General features: G+C 38.5%; 1 pseudogene; it reads left to right on the forward strand.

The window, feature by feature from the left end:
* Positions 1-2,230: 2,230 nt before the first annotated feature.
* LOC134302956 (zinc finger protein 345-like) lies at positions 2,231-18,409 on the forward strand (annotated as a pseudogene).
* The last annotated feature ends 3,817 nt before the right edge of the window (positions 18,410-22,226 follow it).

Below are 22,226 nucleotides of genomic sequence, written 5' to 3' on the forward strand. Positions count from 1 at the left end.
TATGGTACAGTATGGTACAGTACAGTGTGGTACAGTATGGTACAGTACAGTGAGGTACAGTACAGTATGGTACAGTACAGTGTGGTACAGTACAGTATGGTACAGTACAGTGTTGTACAGTGTGGTACAGTACAGTGATGTACAGTGTGGTACAGTATGGTACAGTACAGTGAGGTACAGTATGGTATAGTACAGTGAGGTACAGTACAGTGTGGTACAGTATGGTACAGTACAGTGTGGTACAGTACAGTGTGGTACAGTATGGTACAGTGCAGTGAGGTACAGTACAGTGTGGTACAGTACAGTGAAATACAGTATGGTATAGTACAGTGAGGTACAGTACAGTGTGGTACAGTATGGAACAGTGTGGTACAGTGCAGTGAGGTACAGTATGGTATAGTACAGTGAGGTACAGTACAGTGTGGTACAGTACAGTGAAATACAGTATGGTATAGTACAGTGAGGTACAGTACAGTGTGGTACAGTATGGTACAGTATGGTACAGTATGGAACAGTGTGGTACAGTACAGTGTGGTACAGTACAGTGTTGTACAGTATGGTACAGTACAGTGAGGTACATTATGGTATAGTACAGTTTGGTACAGTACAGTGTTATACAGTATGGTACAGTACAGTGTTGTACAGTATGGTACAGTACAGTGTGGTACAGTATGGTACAGTACAGTGTGGTACAGTACAGTGAGGTACAGTATGGTACAGTACAGTGAGGTACAGTACAGTGTGGTACAGTATGGTACAGTACAGTGTGGTACAGTACAGTGAGGTACAGTATGGTACAGTACAGTTTGGTACAGTACAGTGTTATACAGTATGGTACAGTACAGTGTTGTACAGTATGGTACAGTACAGTATGGTACAGTGTGGTACAGTACAGTGTTGTACATTATGGTACAGTACAGTGTGGTACAGTACAGTGAGGTACAGTACAGTGTTGTACAGTATGGTACAGTACAGTGTGGTACAGTTTGGTACAGTACAGTGAGGTACAGTATGGTATAGTACAGTGAGGTACAGTACAGTGAGGTACAGTGCGGTATAGTACAGTGTGGTACAGTACAGTATGGTGCAGTCCAGTGTGGTACAGTACAGTATGGTACAGTACAGTATGGTACAGTACAGTGTGGTACAGTACAGTATGGTGCAGTCCAGTGTGGTACAGTACAGTATGGTACAGTTGTCTCCAGAAGCTACAAGAGCACTGATCTCTTGAGAGCCAGTCTTGCCACGACTTATGTTGGCAGGATTCAAACCATTATCCAGTGCTACGCAACAACCAATGTAGCAAAAGAAGAGGAGAAGGAAGAGTTCTACAGTTCTCTGCAACCGCTGTTCAATTGCATGCCATGAAGAGACTTGAAGATCATCATGGGCGATCTGAACGCCAAAGTAGGCGATGACAACACAGACAGAAAACCTATCATGGGAAAGCGTGGTGTGGGCCCCGGCAACGAAAACAGAGAGCTTTTCACAGACGTTCAATGACCTGGTCATTGGCGGCACATTTTCTCTGCGCAAGAAGATCCACAAGACCACTTGGACATCCCCAGACGGAAAGGTCAGAAATCAGACCACATCACCGTTGACCAGAAGTGTAGAAGATGTCTGTTAGACGTCAGAGTGAGGCGCTGATTCAGCCTCAGACCTGCAAATTCAACGTGCAGTTTTTGAAAGATAATAAAGAACAGGTTTGAGGGTGCTGGAGGGGCTGATCGAGGAAACAGTCACAGAACATTGGATAAGCTTTAAGAAAGCTGGAAGACCACCTACACTGGAGTTCCTGGAAAGAACACTTGACACCTGGACAAAGATAGAAGCGAGGATGAAGCTGAAGCAGAAGATCAACCAGTGCCAAGACAAGCAGGAGAAAGAGCTCAGAGCAAAGTACTGGGAAGTGAAGAAGAGTCAAGAAGAGTGAAAGGCGAGAGACAGTTCATACACAACATGACAGAAGAAGCAGCTAGCCAACACAACATGAAGAGGCTGTACGGAATTATACGTACCCTGTCTGGAAAAAAATTCAACCCCAGCAAACCAGTCAAGGAGAAAACCGGCAGAATCATCACCACTGAGACCGAACAGAGATCGTGTTTGGTGGAACACTTTGAGGAGATTCTTAATCAACCACCATCAGTAGCTGACATCCCACAGCTACCGTTTGAAGCTGAGTCAGACTAAGGCAGTCCTCCTGTATGGGTCTGAGACATGGCGAATGACAAACACCATCACCAATAAGCTTCAGACCTTCAGTAACAGATGCCTACGGCACATTCTCAACATCAAGTGGCCTGAGAAGATCTCCAACACAGACCTGTGGGTAAGACCTGCCAGAAACTCATTCAGCCAGGACGTAAAGAAACGGAAGTGGAGTTGGATTGGCCATACCCTACACAAACCGGCCCGGTAACATCACAAGACAAGCCCTGGACTGGAACCCACAGAGGAAACGCAGAGTGGGAAGGCCAAAGCAGACGTGGAGGGCAAGGCAAGAGACCTATCATGGACCCAGCTGAGGAGGGATGCACTGGGTTTGGAGGGGTGTGGTTGCAGCCCTTTGCTTCACAAGGAGCCTACAGGCATAATGATAATGAATCAGTAGAAATAATAAGAGAATGTGGATAGTGGGATTAGAACCTGTACTGTACCGTCCTGTCCTGTGCTGATACACTCCAGTCTGGATTTAAGTTTTAATCTAACTAGGATTTATTTGTGATTGGAAAACCAAACCCACAACCTTCAGTTTCCTCCAGTTGTTGAGTTTCTTCTTTACATATTAATGGAATTTCAGATGAAGGATCCATAATCCCTGTGGAACACGTCACCTCTGAGGAACACCTCACTCCAGTGGACCAACAGTGTGGAGGTTTCCAGATGAAGCCTGTGAAGAAGGAAGAACCTGAAGATAAAGATGAACTCAGTAAGATTTTTCTTTGGGTGAACAATGTGTTTCCTTTCTAACAATTACTAACAATGTTTATTATTTATAATGTTATAAATGTACAGTGGTGCTTGAAAGTTTGTGAACCCTTTAGAATTTTCTATATTTCTGCATAAATATGACCTAAAACATCATCAGATTTTCACACAAGTCCTAAAAGTAGATAAAGGGCACCCAGTTAAACAAATGAGACAAAAACATTATACTTGGTCATTTATTTATTGAGGAAAATGATCCAATATTACATATTTGTGAGTGGCAAAAGTATGTGAACCTCTAGGATTCGCAGTTAATTTGAAGGTGAAATTAGAGTCAGGTGTTTTCAATCAATGGGACGACAATCAGGTGTGAGTGGGCACCCTGTTTTATTTAAAGAACAGGGATCTATTAAAGTCTGCTCTTCACAACACATGTTTGTGGTAGTGTATCATGGCACGAACAAAGGAGATTTCTGAGGACCTCAGAAAAAGAGTTGTTGATGCTCATCAGGCTGGAAAAGGTTACAAAACCATCTCTAAAGAGTTTGGACTCCACCAATCCACAGTCAGACAGATTGTGTACAAATGGAGGAAATTCAAGACCATTGTTACTCTGCCCAGGAGTGGTCGACCAACGAAGATCACTCCAAGAGCAAGGCGTGTAATAGTCGGCGAGGTCACAAAGGACACCAGGGTAACTTCTAAGCAACTGAAGGCCTCTCTCACATTGGCTAATGTTAATGTTCATGAGTCCACCATCAGGAGAACACTGAACAACAATGGTGTGCATGGCAGGGTTGCAAGGAGAAAGCCACTGCTCTCCAAAAAGAACATTGCTGCTCGTCTGCAGTTTGCTACAGATCACGTGGACAAGTCAGAAGGCTATTGGAAAAATGTTTTGTGGACGGGATGAGACCAAAATAGAACTTTTTGGTTTAACCCTTTAAAGCCGGCCCATTCAAATTTCGAAACAATAATTTCGATGGCTTAAAGCCTTATATCTCCGCCGTCCAATCACTGATTGTAAATCTGAAAACTGCTCCAGGTAGCTGACAACCCAGGCTAAAAGGCAATGTCATTGGTCAAGCGGTTTGTGTCGTGGCTGGTTTGCATATTTAATGAGAAGGCGGATAATTAATTTTTTTCATTCGCCCCGCCCTCACACGGAGCGCAGCTGAGACGGTCGACTGGATAACAACACAGAAAGAGAAATTCTGTCAGTGAAATAAGGTAAGATTTATTTTAAAACTGTTTATTAGTGTTATTACTCTTCATTTCTACTCAGAAAACTTGGCTTTAATGGTAAAATTGTAATATTATTAGTGCTTTATGCTTTGGAAAAGCTGAGGTGATTCTGAGAGTTGCGTTCTAAGTTTAGTCAGTCAGCTGCACAACTCTCCTTTCTGAATCGATTGTAAGGTTTTTTATGTCCATCTAGATGGAAATAAATATGTGTGGAGAGTTTATCAGATACCTTTTTAGTCTCGTTTGTTTAGTAGTTTGTAAAGTATGCAGCAGTTTTACACAAATAAGGGAATAGCAGTGAGCTAAGCTAAACTACCGGAGCTGTGTGTTGCACCCTGCAGCCATGTGGTTTGAACAGGCTGCTCTCAAACTCCAAAGTTAGATTTTATGCATGTAATCTTGAAATCAGTTATAGCTTACTTGTTTTACTTCAATACTGTCTAAAGTCTGCTTAGAAATCACCTTAGCTTTGCTCATAATAGCATTACATTTTGCATTACATGCATTTAGCTGAGGCAGAAAGCATAAAGGTGGATTACATGTCAGTCTGGGCAATTTATAACCTTTATTTCCATGGTATATTTTATCTGTGGTAATTTGTACTTATAACAGAGAAATATTATTTTATCTATAAAATATTTCTGTGAAATTTGCATCATTTTCTAAAAAATTGCTGCATTTATTTGAAAGAGACTAAAGTATGCTATGCTACCATATAGGTGCATATAGGTAGATAACATGTCAGTCTGTGCAATTTATAACTTTTTCTTTACCATAATATATTTTTTTCTGTGGTAATTCTTACTTGTATCAGTGAAATATAGTTTTATCTATAAAATATTTCTGTCAGATTTGCATAATTTTCTAATGTATTGCAAGAGATATTTGAAAGGGACTAAAATATGGTATCAAGCTTTTTTTGAAAGCTTTTTTTGAAAGCATACAGGTGCATAACATTTCAGTCTGTGACTATTTACAACATTTTTAAATATAACCATATATTCTTGTAATTATTGCTCCTCTTAGATAATTATTGTTTTATGTGTAAACCATGTGCCAGATTTGAGAAACTTTTGTCATATGTATTGGTTCAGTGTACTTGAGTTTACTTTAAAACATGAGCCTGTGGACATTAGCGTCTCTGACAAAAACATATAGCGTATTTGTGATTGAATTCTACATATATGTAATTATTTTTAAAATAACATCACTGTCACCACCTTTATTCATTGTAATCTCTTTTCTTTTATTATTCTGAGATGGATGGAGACAAGGCTCAATATGCACACCTTATGGAGTCTCTGAAGAGGAGACAGCGGCTAGGCCCTGACGAGCTTAGGCTTATTGCTGAACATGACAGCGATGAAGATCATGAAGGCATGACCATTGAAGAGGAGGACTTCATGGACATGGAGCTCCTGGATGAAGGGGAAGAAGAGGATGAAGAAGAGCAAGATGAGCAGAGGAATCAACCAACAACCTCCTATCGGTAAATACATGTATTCCAAGTGTGTGTATTTGTAAATGTGTTTGTGTACATATATGCTGACAATAAATGTCAGCATTTGCACCCACACACACAATCAGGGCTGCCAACAAAATATAAAATCAACAAAAGAGTACAAACTCAGATTATGATTTTTACTAATGTTTGTTTTCTTTTATGGGTTTGGTTAGTCTTTCTTGTCCCATGTCAGGTAGGAAGCGGAAACGCTTTCCTGAATCTGTATCCTTTCCTTCCTATGCTGATGTAGACACAGAAGCACCAGAGCCCATACCATTTAATCCTTCTCGTCCAGTAGGTATAGATCTGGGAAGTGTGCACAGGGCTGTACGGTCAGCCACAAGTACCTTGCGTGAAATAGACTTCTTTAAGTTCAGGGCTCTAGAGTGCGACCAATTTGGTCGCACATGCGACCTAATTTCTCAATGGTGCGACTAAAAAAAATCTCAGGTCGCACCGGTGCGACCAGGCGTCCGAGGGAAAAAAAACAACAACAGACACACATTAGGCCAATATCATGGTCTAAACCAATCAGAGATAGTGAAGGGCGGGACAATATTGTAGCGGTGATATGTGAGCGACATTCAGCTCAGCCAATCAGAATGCAGCACCATGTTTCTACATGTGCGTTCGGACGTTCTGCAGTAAGTTTAGTTTTGTATATGAGACTCGCCGGATGTCCCCAGAATGGAAGTTCGGGTTCTGGAGCTCAGCGGTGTAAAGTGTTGTAACGCTCACTTAAGTCCTGACTAAACAGTTAAAGTGACTCTACCCTGTCGTGTGCCTTTATTCCCACACCTCCACCACCGCACAGCAAAAGACCCGCAGCATCCCCACCGGACAGCGGCTAGGTGAGCCGACCCTCTACAGTAGCAAGTGGCTAATGCTAGCGGTAAAGTGCGGCGATAGTGAAAGTAAAAACACGACAATATTTTCGTTAAGTAAAATATATAAATAACTAAAAGACCAAAATATATTACAATACATGTAGTCAAAATACGCAGTGAGTGCACCGCAAGCGATTTTGGGAATCTGTGTAAAAGATTCAGTAAAGCCGATAATATAATGCACTGCATTTAAGATTACACTCTAACACACACACAAACATATACATATAATTTTAAATATACACACACATATAAATAGATATACACACATACATACACATTTACTCTATTATTTTTATAATTTTTATAAGTGTGCTATAATTAGTCTGTAATACTATAATTAACTGTAAAGAGCATGGGAAGACAGTGGCCGGCAATAGTAAATTTGTGACTGGTTCTAATACATTTCGAATTGAAAGGCTGAAAAAGCCCAATGCATCTATAAAACACATTACATGCGGCGATAAATGCACTGCCCAAGTGTCCCCCTCTCCCCACTGCCCTTCATTGTCAGGCAGCAGCAAACAGATCATCAGACGAGGCCATGTTGACCAGATTGTTAGTTATTTCCAAGTCAATATTGCCTGTATGGACAGTGATTTAAAAAAAAAAAAAAAAAAAAAAAAGTGAACCTGTAAAACTGCGGTGTTAAATGCGATGCGGTCGAAAATTTGGGTGCACCTAACTTTTGTGCTGGTGCACCTAAGAAAAAAAGTTAGGTGCACCAGTGCAACCAGTGCAAAACGTTAGTCTAGAGCCCTGAAGTTGTTTTTCACGTACACCATTGTTGCTGAGATTTGCCAGTTTACAAACTCTAAGGGGTGGGAGCTTGTACTGAATAGGCCGTCTTATGTGAAACATCATGGGGGATGGGAAGAAGTGACCCCAGATGAATTCTACCGGTTTCTTGGGCTCCTCATTTACATGGGTTTCACGTCCCTCCACAGCATTCACAGATATTGGGGAACCAGATCTCTTCAGGGTTCATGGGCCAAGTTATTCATGTCCCGTGACCGTTTCAAGGAATTGATGGCAGCCCTCCATGTTGTAGATCCTGCCACAGAAAATAATCTTGATCGTCTTAGGAAGTTGCGTTACCTGATGGACCACCTCAAAACCAAGTGTCAGCAGCTTTTCCAGGCTGATGAAAATCTGAGCATAGACGAGAGAATGGTAAAATCAAAAGGTCGATCAGGATTCAAGCAGTATATGAAGAGCAAACCTACTCACTGGGGTTTCAAATTGTGGGTCATTGCAACTTCAGATTCGGGATATACCTTAGACTTTGATGTATACACAGGCAGTCTTGATGGCGCATAACTGATTTGGCTATAAAAGTGATCGAAGACCTTGTGCAGCCATTTAAAATCAAGGTCACACAGTTTGGTTTGACAACTTCTATACATCACCAACTGTTATGGTCCGACTTAAGGAGTGGGGAATCAATGCTTGTGGGACATGTAGGATTAATCGTAAGAAATTCCCAGTGGATTTCAAAGATGTGAAGAAATGGGAGCGGCAAGCTAACCGTGGTGATATGAGGTGGTGTAGAATTGACGGAAATGTCTTAGTTGTTCACTGGAAGGACACGCGAGCAGTTACATGCCTCTCTAATTTCCACAATGCTAATGATTCATCAGAGGTTTCTAGGATGGTAAAGAATGGTGCCACGTGGGACAGAAAAGTAGTCCGTCAACCAGCTGTAGTAAAGGACTACAATAAACACATGGGAGGTGTTGACAGATCTGATCAGATGTTAAACACATACAGTCTGCTTCAGAAAACTCAAAAGTGGTGGAAAACACTTTTCTTCCCTTTTGTGGACATAGCCGTCGTTAATAGTTTCATTTTGTTTCAGGACTGGCATCATTCCAATCCAGCATCACGTTATGGGTTTAGTTTAGCAGGCTACAGCCAGATAAACTTTAGGAAAAATCTTTCGCGCCAGCTTGCAGACATTGCAGTCGATTCAATTTTGCCATCTCCGCTTTCAGTAGCTCCAACCACTTCCTCATCGTTTTACGTCACCCACATTCCTCAGATGGAGCAAGTATCAAGAAATTGCTGGCTTTGCTACAAAAAATTCAAAAAAGAAAATAAAACAAAGATTGCATGCATGGCTCCTGAGTGCCAAGGTAGAAGATTTTGTTTAGTTGGCAATCGAAACTGTTTTCAGTCTTGGCATTCTAGTGAAGGAGATGAGTTTCGCAGTTAGACCTACACAGGGCTTCTGTCTTCTACTGTCAGTCCCTCTCATCTTTCCTCAACCCCTGTGTTTGTGTATATGTTCTTTGTTTCTCTTTCTCTTCACAGGTCAAAGTTCAGTGTGCATTGTTCATTGGAAGGAGGTAATTTGAGGTAATTATCCATTGTGCATTGTCTGTTAAATATTTTGTAGTGAATTTTTGGCAAAATGGCTTAGATGAGATTTGATATCCTGTTGCCTCTGAACTGTTTACTGAATTGTTCAATGATTATCCTGAACAAATAATTGCTTTTTCTTGTATTGTTGAATTGGATTATTTGAGAGTTTGTTTTATGGAGTGATGCATTGTTCATTGTTCTTCAATAGTGCTGAACTATATTGTATTGTTGTTTTAAAATTATTTCTAGAATGAGAAGTGTATATAATTCTAATAAAAATCTTTAATGTTTTTGAACTATACACTGTTGTTAGAGTGCTTATTTTGTCAAATACATTTTATCTGCTGTCTTATTTCAAAAATATGGATGTTGACAATTTAGTAATAATTAAGAAAAAAGTACACTTTCATTGGTTTATAGTGTATGCTGACATTGGTAAAAAGTGAAGTAAAGGAGCGACACGAACATTCTAAATTGCTAAATGACACGTTCTGCTAAATTGATCATAACTTTTGAATAGAAGATGATAGATTCAAAATTATTTTCTTGACAAATGGCTCACAAAATTGCAAAAATTTTATATATTCTATATTGTTCTCTATATTGCACAGAAATGTGTTAAAAATGTAAGTATTTATGAATTAAATAAAAAACGAGAGATTTTTTAGGTTGATTTTGAAGGTTTTTTGTAAACATTTATTATATTACACTTGAAAAACATTGTGTTTCATATAATTTTTAAGAACTGATTCTTCTGGTTATAATGGTGTGTATACAGTGCCTTGCAAAAGTATTCAGCCCCCTTGAACTTTTCAACCTTTTGCCACATTTCAGGCTTTAAACATAGAGATATGAAATTGTAATTTTTTGTGAAGAATCAACAACAAGCGGGACACAATCGTGAAGTGGAACGAAATTTATTGGATATTTTAAACTTTTTTTAGAAATAAAAAACTGAAAAGTGGGGCGTGCAATATTATTCAGCCCCCTTGCGTTAATACTTTGTAGCGCCACCTTTTGCTGCGATTACAGCTGCAAGTCGCTTGGGGTATGTCTCTATTAGTTTTGCACATCGAGATACTGAAATTTTTGCCCATTCTTTCTTGCAAAACAGCTCGAGCTCAGTGAGGTTGGATGGAGAGCGTTTGTGAACAGCAGTTTTCAGCTCTTTCCACAGATTCTCGATGGGATTCAGGTCTGGACTTTGACTTGGCCATTCTAACACCTGGATATGTTTATTTGTGAACCATTCCATTGTAGATTTTGCTTTATGTTTTGGATCATTGTCTTGTTGGAAGATAAATCACCGTCCCAGTCTCAGGTCTTTTGCAGACTGCAACAGGTTTTCTTCCAGAATGGTCCTGTATTTGGCTCCATCCATCTTCCCATCAATTTTAACCATCTTCCCGGTCCCTGCTGAAGAAAAGCAGGCCCAAACCATGATGCTGCCACCACCATGTTTGACAGTGGGGATGGTGTGTTCAGGGTGATGAGCTGTGTTGCTTTTATGCCAAACATAACGTTTTGCGTTGTGGCCAAAAAGTTCGATTTTGGTTTCATCTGACCAGAGCACCTTCTTCCACATGCTTGGTGTGTCTCCCAGGTGACTTTTTATAGATATCTTTGAGAAATGGCTTTCTTCTTGCCACTCTTCCATAAAGGCCAGATTTGTGCAGTGTACGACTGATTGTTGTCCTATGGACATTTTCTCCTACCTCAGCTGTAGATCTCTGCAGTTCATTCAGAGTGATCATGGGCCTCTTGGCTGCATCTCTGATCAGTCTTCTCCTTGTTTGAGCTGAAAGTTTAGAGGGACGGCCGGGTCTTGGTAGATTTGCAGTGGTCTGATACTCCCTTCATTTCAATATGATCGCTTGCACAGTGCTCCTTGAGATGTTTAAAGCTTGGGAAATCTTTTTGTATCCAAATTCGGCTTTAAACTTCTCCACAACAGTATCTCGGACCTGCCTGGTGTGTTTCTTGGTCTTCATGATGCTCTCTGCGCTTTAAACAGAACTCTGAGACTATCACAGAGCAGGTACATTTATACGGAGACTTGATTACACACAGGTGGATTCTATTTATCACCATCAGTCATTTAGGTCAACATTGGATCATTCAGAGATCCTCACTGAACTTCTGGAGTAAGTTTGCTGCACTGAAAGTAAAGGGGCTGAATAATATTGCACGCCCCACTTTTCAGGTTTTTATTTCTAAAAAAAGTTTAAAATATCCAATAAATTTCGTTCCACTTCACAATTGTGTCGCACTTGTTATTGATTCTTCACAAAAAAATTACAATTTCATATCTTTATGTTTAAAGCCTGAAATGTGGCAAAAGGTTGAAAAGTTCAAGGGGGCTGAATACTTTTGCAAGGCACTGTATATAGTCTATGCTATGTACGGTATTTACACAATAAGGTTTTTTCTATGACCATGTTACATAGTGTCCGAAAATGGAATGTTCCACTCAGGCATGAAAGGGTTAAATGAAGCGTTATGTTTGGAGAAAGGAAAACACTACATTCCAGCATAAGAACCTTATCCCATCTGTGAAACATGGTGGTAGTAGTATCATGGTTTGGGCCTGTTTTGCTGCATCTGGGCCAGGACGGCTTGCCATCATTGATGGAACAATGAATTCTGAATTATATCAGAGAATTCTTAAGGAAAATGTCAGGACATCTGTCCATGAACTGAATCTCAAGAGAAGGTGGGTCATGCAGCAAGACAACGAGCCTAAGCACACAAATCGTTCTACAAAGAATGGTTAAAGAAGAATAAAGTTCATGTTTTGGAATGGCCAAGTCAAAGTCCTGACCTTAATCCAATCGAAATGTTGTGGAAGGACCTGAAGCGAGCAGTTTATGTGAGGAAACCCACCAACATCCCAGAGTTGAAGCTGTTCTGTACGAAGGAATGGGCTAAAATTCCTCCAAGCCGGTGTGCAGGACTGATCAACAGTTACCGGAAACGTTTAGTTGCAGTTATTGCTGCAAAGGGGCGTCACACCAGATACTGAAAGCAAAGGTTCACATACTTTTGCCACTCACAAATATGTAATACTGGATCATTTTCCTCAATAAATAAATGACCAAGTACAATATTTTTGTCTAATTTGTTTAACTGGGTTCTCTTTATCTACTTTTAGGACTTGTGTGAAAATCTGATGATGTTTTAGGTCATATTTATGCAGAAATATAGAAAATTCTAAAGGGTTCACAAACTTTCAAGCACCACTGTATATATATATATTTAAATTTTCAGCATTTAGCAGACGCTTTTATCCAAAGCGACTTACACAGTGAGCAGAACACAATGAGCAACTGAGGGTTAAGGGCCTTGCTCAAGGACCCAACAGTGGCAACTTGTTGGTGGTGGGGCTTGAACCGGCAACCTTCTGTTTACTAGTCCAGTAAACAGATGTATTACAAATGTAATGTAAATGGCACAGTCGGCCGAGTGTCAGAATCGGCCAGAATCAATGTAGCCAGATCCGGCCCAGTTGTTACCACAGCTGGGTTTGGCTGGTGCTCGTAGAAATGCGTGCGCGTCGACGCTGGTTGTCCGGCTGTGGCCCAGCGTCCAGTCTCTGATTCAGTGGCGGCAGAATCACCCCTGTTGGTAATGCAGATCAGTGTGAGCAGGAAATGATGAATGCAGGATGAATCACGTTACAGGACTTTAGCATCGGATCTCAGTTTAACATTTACTAACAATCTTTATTATTTATAATGTTATAAATGTATTTTATTATTTATAATGTTATAAATGTATTTTATTATTTATAATGTTATAAATGTATTTTATTATTTATAATGTTATAAATGTAGTTTATTATTTACAGTGTATCACAAAAGTGAGTACACCCCTCACATTTCTGCAGATATTTAAGTATATCTTTTCATGGGACAACACTGACAAAATGACACTTTGACACAATGAAAAGTAGTCTGTGTGCAGCTTATATAACAGTGTAAATTTATTCTTCCCTCAAAATAACTCAATATACAGCCATTAATGTCTAAACCACCGGCAACAAAAGTGAGTACACCCCTTAGTGAAAGTTCCTGAAGTGTCAATATTTTGTGTGGCCACCATTATTTCCCAGAACTGCCTTAACTCTCCTGGGCATGGAGTTTACCAGAGCTTCACAGGTTGCCACTGGAATGCTTTTCCACTCCTCCATGACGACATCACGGAGCTGGCGGATATTCGAGACTTTGCGCTCCTCCACCTTCCGCTTGAGGATGCCCCAAAGATGTTCTATTGGGTTTAGGTCTGGAGACATGCTTGGCCAGTCCATCACCTTTACCCTCAGCCTCTTCAATAAAGCAGTGGTCGTCTTAGAGGTGTGTTTGGGGTCATTATCATGCTGGAACACTGCCCTGCGACCCAGTTTCCGGAGGGAGGGGATCATGCTCTGCTTCAGTATTTCACAGTACATATTGGAGTTCATGTGTCCCTCAATGAAATGTAACTCCCCAACACCTGCTGCACTCATGCAGCCCCAGACCATGGCATTCCCACCACCATGCTTGACTGTAGGCATGACACACTTATCTTTGTACTCCTCACCTGATTGCCGCCACACATGCTTGAGACCATCTGAACCAAACAAATTAATCTTGGTCTCATCAGACCATAGGACATGGTTCCAGTAATCCATGTCCTTTGTTGACATGTCTTCAGCAAACTGTTTGCGGGCTTTCTTGTGTAGAGACTTCAGAAGAGGCTTCCTTCTGGGGTGACGGCCATGCAGACCAATCTGATGTAGTGTGCGGCGTATGGTCTGAGCACTGACAGGCTGACCCCCCACCTTTTCAATCTCTGCAGCAATGCTGACAGCACTCCTGCGCCTATCTTTCAAAGACAGCAGTTGGATGTGACGCTGAGCACGTGCACTCAGCTTCTTTGGACGACCAACGCGAGGTCTGTTCTGAGTGGACCCTGCTCTTTTAAAACGCTGGATGATCTTGGCCACTGTGCTGCAGCTCAGTTTCAGCGTGTTGGCAATCTTCTTGTAGCCTTGGCCATCTTCATGTAGCGCAACAATTCGTCTTTTAAGATCCTCAGAGAGTTCTTTGCCATGAGGTGCCATGTTGGAACTTTCAGTGACCAGTATGAGAGAGTGTGAGAGCTGTACTACTAAATTGAACACACCTGCTCCCTATGCACACCTGAGACCTAGTAACACTAACAAATCACATGACATTTTGGAGGGAAAATGACAAGCAGTGCTCAATTTGGACATTTAGGGATGTAGTCTCTTAGGGGTGTACTCACTTTTGTTGCCAGTGGTTTAGACATTAATGGCTGTATATTGAGTTATTTTGAGGGAAGAATAAATTTACACTGTTATATAAGCTGCACACAGACTACTTTTCATTGTGTCAAAGTGTCATTTTGTCAGTGTTGTCCCATGAAAAGATATACTTAAATATCTGCAGAAATGTGAGGGGTGTACTCACTTTTGTGATACACTGTATATCGTTATAAATGTATTTTATTATTTATAATGTTATAAATGTATTTTATTATTTATAATGTTATAAATGTATTTTATTATTTATAATGTTATAAATGTATTTTATTATTTATAATGTTATAAATGTATATTATTATTTATAATGTTATAAATGTATTTTATTATTTATAATGTTATAAATGTATTTTATTATTTATAATGTTATAAATGTATTTTATTATTTATAATGTTATAAATGTATTTTATTATTTATAATGTTATAAATGTATTTGATTATTTATAATGTTATAAATGTAGTTTATTATTTATAATGTTATAAATGTATTTTATTATTTATAATGTTATAAATGTATTTGATTATTTATAATGTTATAAATGTATTTTATTATTTATAATGTTATAAATGTATTTGATTATTTATAATGTTATAAATGTATTTTATTACTTATAATGTTATAAATGTATTTGATTATTTATAATGTTATAAATGTATTTGATTATTTATAATGTTATAAATGTATTTGATTATTTATAATGTTATAAATGTATTTGATTATTTATAATGTTATAAATGTATTTTATTATTTATAATGTTATAAATGTGTTTTATTATTTATAATGTTGTAAATGTAGTTTATTATTTATAATGTTATAAATGTAGTTTATTATTTATAATGTTATAAATGTATTTTATTATTTATAATGTTATAAATGTGTTTTATTATTTATAATGTTATAAATGTATTTTATTATTTATAATGTTATAAATGTATTTTATTATTTTCTGCTTCAGAACTGAACAAGGATTCCTCCTGCTCCTCGTGTCCACGTTCCTCTACAACCCAAAATCACCTCCACAATCACATCAAGAGCTGCAACCATGATAAATATGATGCGCTGGTGAAGATTAAGACTGAACATGAGGATCTGACGCCCACCAGAAGCTCCAGTAATCAGCAAACGTCCTCTGGTACTGTCAGCATTAACACCTCTCTCAGTCCCACACAGGAAGAAGGAAACGTCTGCTCACAGTGTGGGAAGAGCTTCAGGTACCAGAGTGATCTCAAAAAACATCAGCGCATTCACACTGGAGAGAAACCGTATCAGTGCTCACAGTGTGGGAAGAGCTTCAGTTCACAGAGCACTCTAAAAAGACACCAGCGCATTCACACTGGAGAGAAACCGTATCAATGCTCACAGTGTGGGAAGAGCTTCAGTACCTGGAGTAATCTGAAAGTACACCAGCGCATTCACACTGAAGAAAAACCTTATTCCTGCTCACAGTGTGGAAAGAGCTTCAGTACCCGAGGTGCTCTCAAAATACACCAGCGTATTCACACTGGAGAGAAACCTTATTCCTGCTCACAGTGTGGGAAGAGCTTCACGTTCCTGAGTGCTTTCAAAATCCACCAGCGCATTCACACCGGAGAGAAACCGTATCAGTGCTCACAGTGTGGGAAGAGTTTTAACCGTCAAAGTAATCTCAAAACACACCAGCACATTCACACTGAAGAGAAACCGTATCAGTGCACACAGTGTGGAAAGAGATTTAAGACACCGTGTCATCTCAAACAACACCAGCGCATTCACACTGGAGACAAACCGTATCACTGTTTACAGTGTGGGAAGAGGTTTTATACACAGAGTCATCTTAAAGAACACCAGCACATTCACACGGGAGAGAAACCATATCAGTGCTCACAGTGTGGAAAAAGTTTTAATACTCGGGGTTATCTGAACTACCACAAGCGCATTCACACTGGAGAGAGACCGTATCAGTGCTCATATTGTGGGAAGAGTTATATTGATCGGAGTCATCTTAAAAAACACCAGCGCATTCACACTGGAGAGAAACCATATTGCTGCTCACAATGCGGAAAGAGTTTTAATAAACACATTCATCTCAAAGAACACCAGCACATTCACACTGGAAAGAAGCCGTATCAGTGCTCACAGTGTGGGAAGAGTTTCATAAGTGAGAATTATTGTAAAATACACCAGCGCATTCACACTGGAGAGAAACTGTATCAGTGCTCACAGTGTGGGAAGAGTTTTACTAGTCAGAGTGCTCTCAAAACACACCAGCACATTCACACTGGAGAGAAACCGTATCAGTGCTCACAGTGTGGGAAGAGTTTTATTACACAAAGTAATCTCAAACTACACCAGCACATTCACACTGGAGAGAAACCGTATCAGTGCACACAGTGTGGGAAGAGTTTTATTACACAAAGTAATCTCAAACTACACCAGCACATTCACACTGGAGAGAAACCGTATCAGTGCTTACAGTGTGGGAAGTGTTTTAATTATCAGTCTACTCTCAAAGAACACCAGCGCATTCACACTGGAGAGAAACCATATCAGTGCTCACAGTGTGGAAAGAGTTTTATTACACAGAGTTATCTCAAAATACATCAGCGCACTCACACTGGAAAGAAACCGTATCACTGCTCTCAGTGTGGGAAGAGTTTTGTTACACAGAGTAATCTTAAAAAACACCAGCGCATTCACACCGGAGAGAAACCGTATCAGTGTTTACAGTGTGGAAACAGTTTAATCACACAAAGTGATCTCAAAACCCACCAGCGCATTCACACTGGAGAGAAACCGTAGCAGTGCCCCGAGTGTGGAAGGAGTTTTAGTAAACAGAGTAATTTCAAAATACACCAGCGCATTCACACTGGAGAGAAACCGTATCCGTGTTTAATGTGTGGAAAGGGTTTTAATCGACCGAGTCATTTAAAAAAACACCAGCACACTCACACTGGAGAGTACCAGCTACTGAAGGTGTCGGAGGGGGCGTGTGTAGCAGTAGAGGTGAATTATGATCAGGTAATTGGATACGACTAGATTGGGATTTGACTGATGCTCTATCCAGGGTGAGTGAGTGAGGGTCTCTGGGTTTGAGTGAGTGATGTAGTAACTTTAGATGGATTGTATTAGGGTGCCTGCGGTAGCTGGTGAACGTACCCCGGGTTCCCCGCGCAGCAGCAGGCGTCGCACCTTTTGTTCTCTTGTTCTCATATGGCAGCTCGTCCATGCTCCTTTCTTAGGGCCAGTAGGTTACCCCGGGTGATACAAGGTCATTCGGGTGTGTAGACCGCAAGTTCGAGGTAGTTAGTCTTTTGCTTTTACCTCTGTTAGGATTAGAGTGGTGCGACGCCGCGCAGCCCTCGTGCTGCTATTATTTTGACGCTTAGCTTTAGCACTAGCGGCTTTGTTTAGCAATTTACAAGCGCTTGTTGTGATCTCCGCTATAGTATATTATTGTTAATGGATTCCAGAACCGCTGGGTGGCGACGCCGTTAAGCGTTCGGTTGTTTCGCCAGCAACCCCGGTTCGAATCCGCATCTATGAGCTTACCTAACTTAACCATTGACTTTCTGTCTTTTTTCAGTTTGGTGCGCCCTAGCCAACCGCTGTACTGGGGCTAGTCTTCCGCGTCAGCTCTCTGTAGCGCCTTTAGCGCTTTCTCATTCTCTCTCACCCGCGCTACAATAGCGCGGTGGTATCGCACCTGGCTCTCACCCAGACGACCGGGGTTCGCGTCCAGCATTCTTTATTTTTTCCTTTTCAGTTTTCGTTGCCTGCAGCGCCAGCGACTACCATCGGAGTTTGCGATCGGGTTTTGTTGTCTCATTTTTTTCTGTTTTTTCTTTCATTTGTCTTTAAAAATAAAATTATTATTTAATTTAATAATCTGCATTTGAGTCCTCCTTTCTCCCACGTAACAGATTGATGATTTATCCTGCTGACTGTGGTGAGAAAGTAAATCAGGACTTTTCTGCTCCTCAAGGAACTTCAGCTTCCATCTTCTCCATGTACGAGCTCCTTCATCTCCACTATCTTTAACCTTCTTAAATCATGTTTTTACTATATTATTTTCTTGTATTAAATATTCATTACATATAGAAATTATCTGAGTTAATAATGGATTAATAAGACTGGATTAGTAATAAATAAATATGATTTTCTTTAATAAAACACGTTTTGGTGTCATTGTGTTTTATAAATGTGATTTGCTGTTATTAGTATCACTTCTCTATAAATGTGGTTATGAAACAGTTCTAGTGGTGAAATTTAAGACTCAAATACACCTGAGCCATAAATAATAACATCACAAATCCCATCCAATCGCTGCACTGGTCAAGTCAACCTCATTCAAACTTTTAGCTGTTTTAATGTGCCAACCGTTATTCTTTGCCACTATACTGGGATGAGGGGACCACATAAAGAACCATAAACAAGAAGACACACGAACCAGACACAAAGATAGACAGGGAATAGGACTTGCTAAACAAACCCTATGCCAAACAATAATGCTAATGCTTATTACCATGAAACTAACAAGAGGTTCCTACTCTCAAGCACTACATGAACAGAAAGTGATAGTCTTGATGCTAAAGCCAAGTCTAAATACAAACACAGAGAGTCACTAGCCAAGAGACAAAACTTAAGTCTGGAGCAAGGAGGAACCCAGACTGAAACAAGAGTTTTTGGAAACACAACGCAGGATTACAGAGGCAGAAGTAATCACAGAAACCCACATGGAAGACATCAGACAGAGGTACATATTTACACAGTGTAATTACTGACGAATAAGGAACAACTGTAGTCATAAACATTGACACCAATGAGGGGGAAGAGGGGGTCTGAAACCACAACAAAAGCAATGAGTCTATGTGTTTAACCCTTTGATGTAGAAGCTAAGCAAACCCCTTCTAATGCACAACATGGGTCAAAAATGACCCATATTCATCCAGTCAAGAATATTTTCATGTGCACATTATTCAGTTATTCATGTATTTGCTGTCTTAGCTAATAAAAGCTATCTATACTAGAATATGTAAACAGCTTGCAAGCAAATAGTATTGGACATATTCAAGATTCAATAGCCTAATCTTTGGTTGTCTTTCAAAAGATCAGTAAATATGTTTTTGACTACAAACACTTACAAATGTCAGTAGTTTCTGTCAAATTCCATAGTAAATACATAAGAGTCATTTTTGACCCATGTTGTGCATTAGAAGGGTAGTGATACAAATTTTTTTTATTAAAAAAGTAAAAAATATAAAACTGAAATAAGGATTTGTGATTATCAAAAACAAGTTAATTGAGGAATTCATGGAAGCTTGAATGACGAAATTAATTTATTGCAAAGATGTAGAAAATAAAAACTCAGTTGGGTCACTTTTGACCCAGGTTGTGCATCAAAGGGTTAAAGAGCAGGGTGAGGAGACAAGATTACAGGAGAGCTGCCTGGAAGCATTAACCAAAGCGAGTTGGAGGATGAGGTGAGAGTCACTACAGTCATATTCCAATACACAGGGCAACATCAGCGTCTGATTCAAACATTATACAGAATAGGGAATCACCCCACTGGACTCTGTAACACTGTAATACACAGGAAACAGTCAAACTCAGATTAACAGATTACAAAAGGTATCAGAAAGAAAGAACAGAGTTAGAGAAACATGTTGGAAAACTAAACATGACATTAGAGAAACTGCTTGGAAGAACGTCTAGGACTGACTGTAGTCCTCTCTAAAGCTACCTGAGAGATACAGGGCTAATGAAGGTTTATTACTGCTAAGCTGCTGTTCAACTCCAGTCCAGTTGGTGGCGCTGGTGCGTCTTAAGTTGTTCTGCCAACCGCCATAAAACATCATCAGAAGAACAAGAAGCTGCTGTGTTTGTACTGTAGAGCCTCATCTGTAAGTAAAATATGTATTTAATTATAACCCTTATATTTAATTATAACTCCATTCTAATTAATAATAAAACTAGAGTTCATAATAAAACATCACTGTGAGGATTTGAGGAGCTTTAACTTCAGTTTCATTTAAACACACAAACTGCTAGCTGCTCCGCTAACTGTTAGCATCACACATGATTCAGTACTAATGAACCGATTCATTTGAGACGATCCAGCAAAATGAATCAATTGATTGAACTTAGTTTCTTCATTATTAAATCTAACATTTTGATATAAACGCGTCACATTTTCAGCTTTGTTTACAGTTTTTTTATGTTTTATGCAAACACACCGAGTTCTTTTAGCCTTGGTTACAGGTTGTTTTAGAGTTTTTTTAGTTAAAGTTAGAAGTATTAGTACATTAGTACACTATAAAAGTATTAGTACATTAGTACACTATAAAAGTATTAGTGCACTATAAAAGTATTAGTACATTAGTACACTATAAAAGTATTAGTACATTAGTACACTATAAAAGTATTAGTACATTAGTACACTATAAAAGTATTAGTACATTAGTACACTATAAAAGTATTAGTACATTAGTACACTATAAAAGTATTAGTACATTAGTGCACTATAAAAGTATTACTACATTAGTACACTATAAAAGTATTAGTACACTAGTGCACTATAAAAGTATTAGTACATTAGTGCACTATAAAAGTATTAGTACATTAGTACACTATAAAAGTATTAGTACATTAGTGCACTATAAAAGTATTAGTACATTAGTACACTATAAAAGTATTAGTACATTAGTGCACTATAAAAGTATTAGTACATTAGTACACTATAAAAGTATTAGTACATTAGTACACTATAAAAGTATTAGTACATTAGTGCACTATAAAAGTATTAGTACATTAGTACACTATAAAAGTATTAGTACATTAGTGCACTATAAAAGTATTAGTACATTAGTACACTATAAAAGTATTAGTACATTAGTGCACTATAAAAGTATTAGTACATTAGTGCACTATAAAAGTATTAGTACATTAGTACACTATAAAAGTATTAGTACATTAGTGCACTATAAAAGTATTAGTACATTAGTGCACTATAAAAGTATTAGTACATTAGTACGCTATAAAGGTATTAGTACATTAGTGCGCTATAAAAGTATTAGTACATTAGTACACTATAAAAGTATTAGTACATTAGTACACTATAAAAGTATTAGTACATTAGTACACTATAAAAGTATTAGTACATTAGTACACTATAAAAGTATTAGTACATTAGTGCACTATAAAAGTATTAGTACATTAGTGCACTATAAAAGTATTAGTACATTAGTACACTATAAAAGTATTAGTACATTAGTGCACTATAAAAGTATTAGTACATTAGTGCACTATAAAAGTATTAGTACATTAGTACACTATAAAAGTATTAGTACATTAGTGCACTATAAAAGTATTAGTACATTAGTACACTATAAAAGTATTAGTACATTAGTGCACTATAAAAGTATTAGTACATTAGTACACTATAAAAGTATTAGTACACTATAAAAGTATTAGTACATTAGTGCACTATAAAAGTATTAGTACATTAGTGCACTATAAAAGTATTAGTACATTAGTACACTATAAAAGTATTAGTACACTATAAAAGTATTAGTACATTAGTGCACTATAAAAGTATTAGTACATTAGTGCACTATAAAAGTATTAGTACATTAGTACACTATAAAAGTATTAGTACACTATAAAAGTATTACTACATTAGTGCACTATAAAAGTATTAGTACATTAGTGCACTATAAAAGTATTAGTACATTAGTACACTATAAAAGTATTAGTACATTAGTGCACTATAAAAGTATTAGTACATTAGTACACTATAAAAGTATTAGTACATTAGTACACTATAAAAGTATTAGTACATTAGTGCACTATAAAAGTATTAGTACATTAGTACACTATAAAAGTATTAGTACATTAGTACACTATAAAAGTATTAGTACATTAGTACACTATAAAAGTATTAGTACATTAGTACACTATAAAAGTATTAGTACATTAGTACACTATAAAA

The sequence above is a fragment of the Trichomycterus rosablanca genome, chromosome 2, assembly GCF_030014385.1.
Source record: "Trichomycterus rosablanca isolate fTriRos1 chromosome 2, fTriRos1.hap1, whole genome shotgun sequence".
Classification (NCBI taxonomy): domain Eukaryota; kingdom Metazoa; phylum Chordata; class Actinopteri; order Siluriformes; family Trichomycteridae; genus Trichomycterus; species Trichomycterus rosablanca.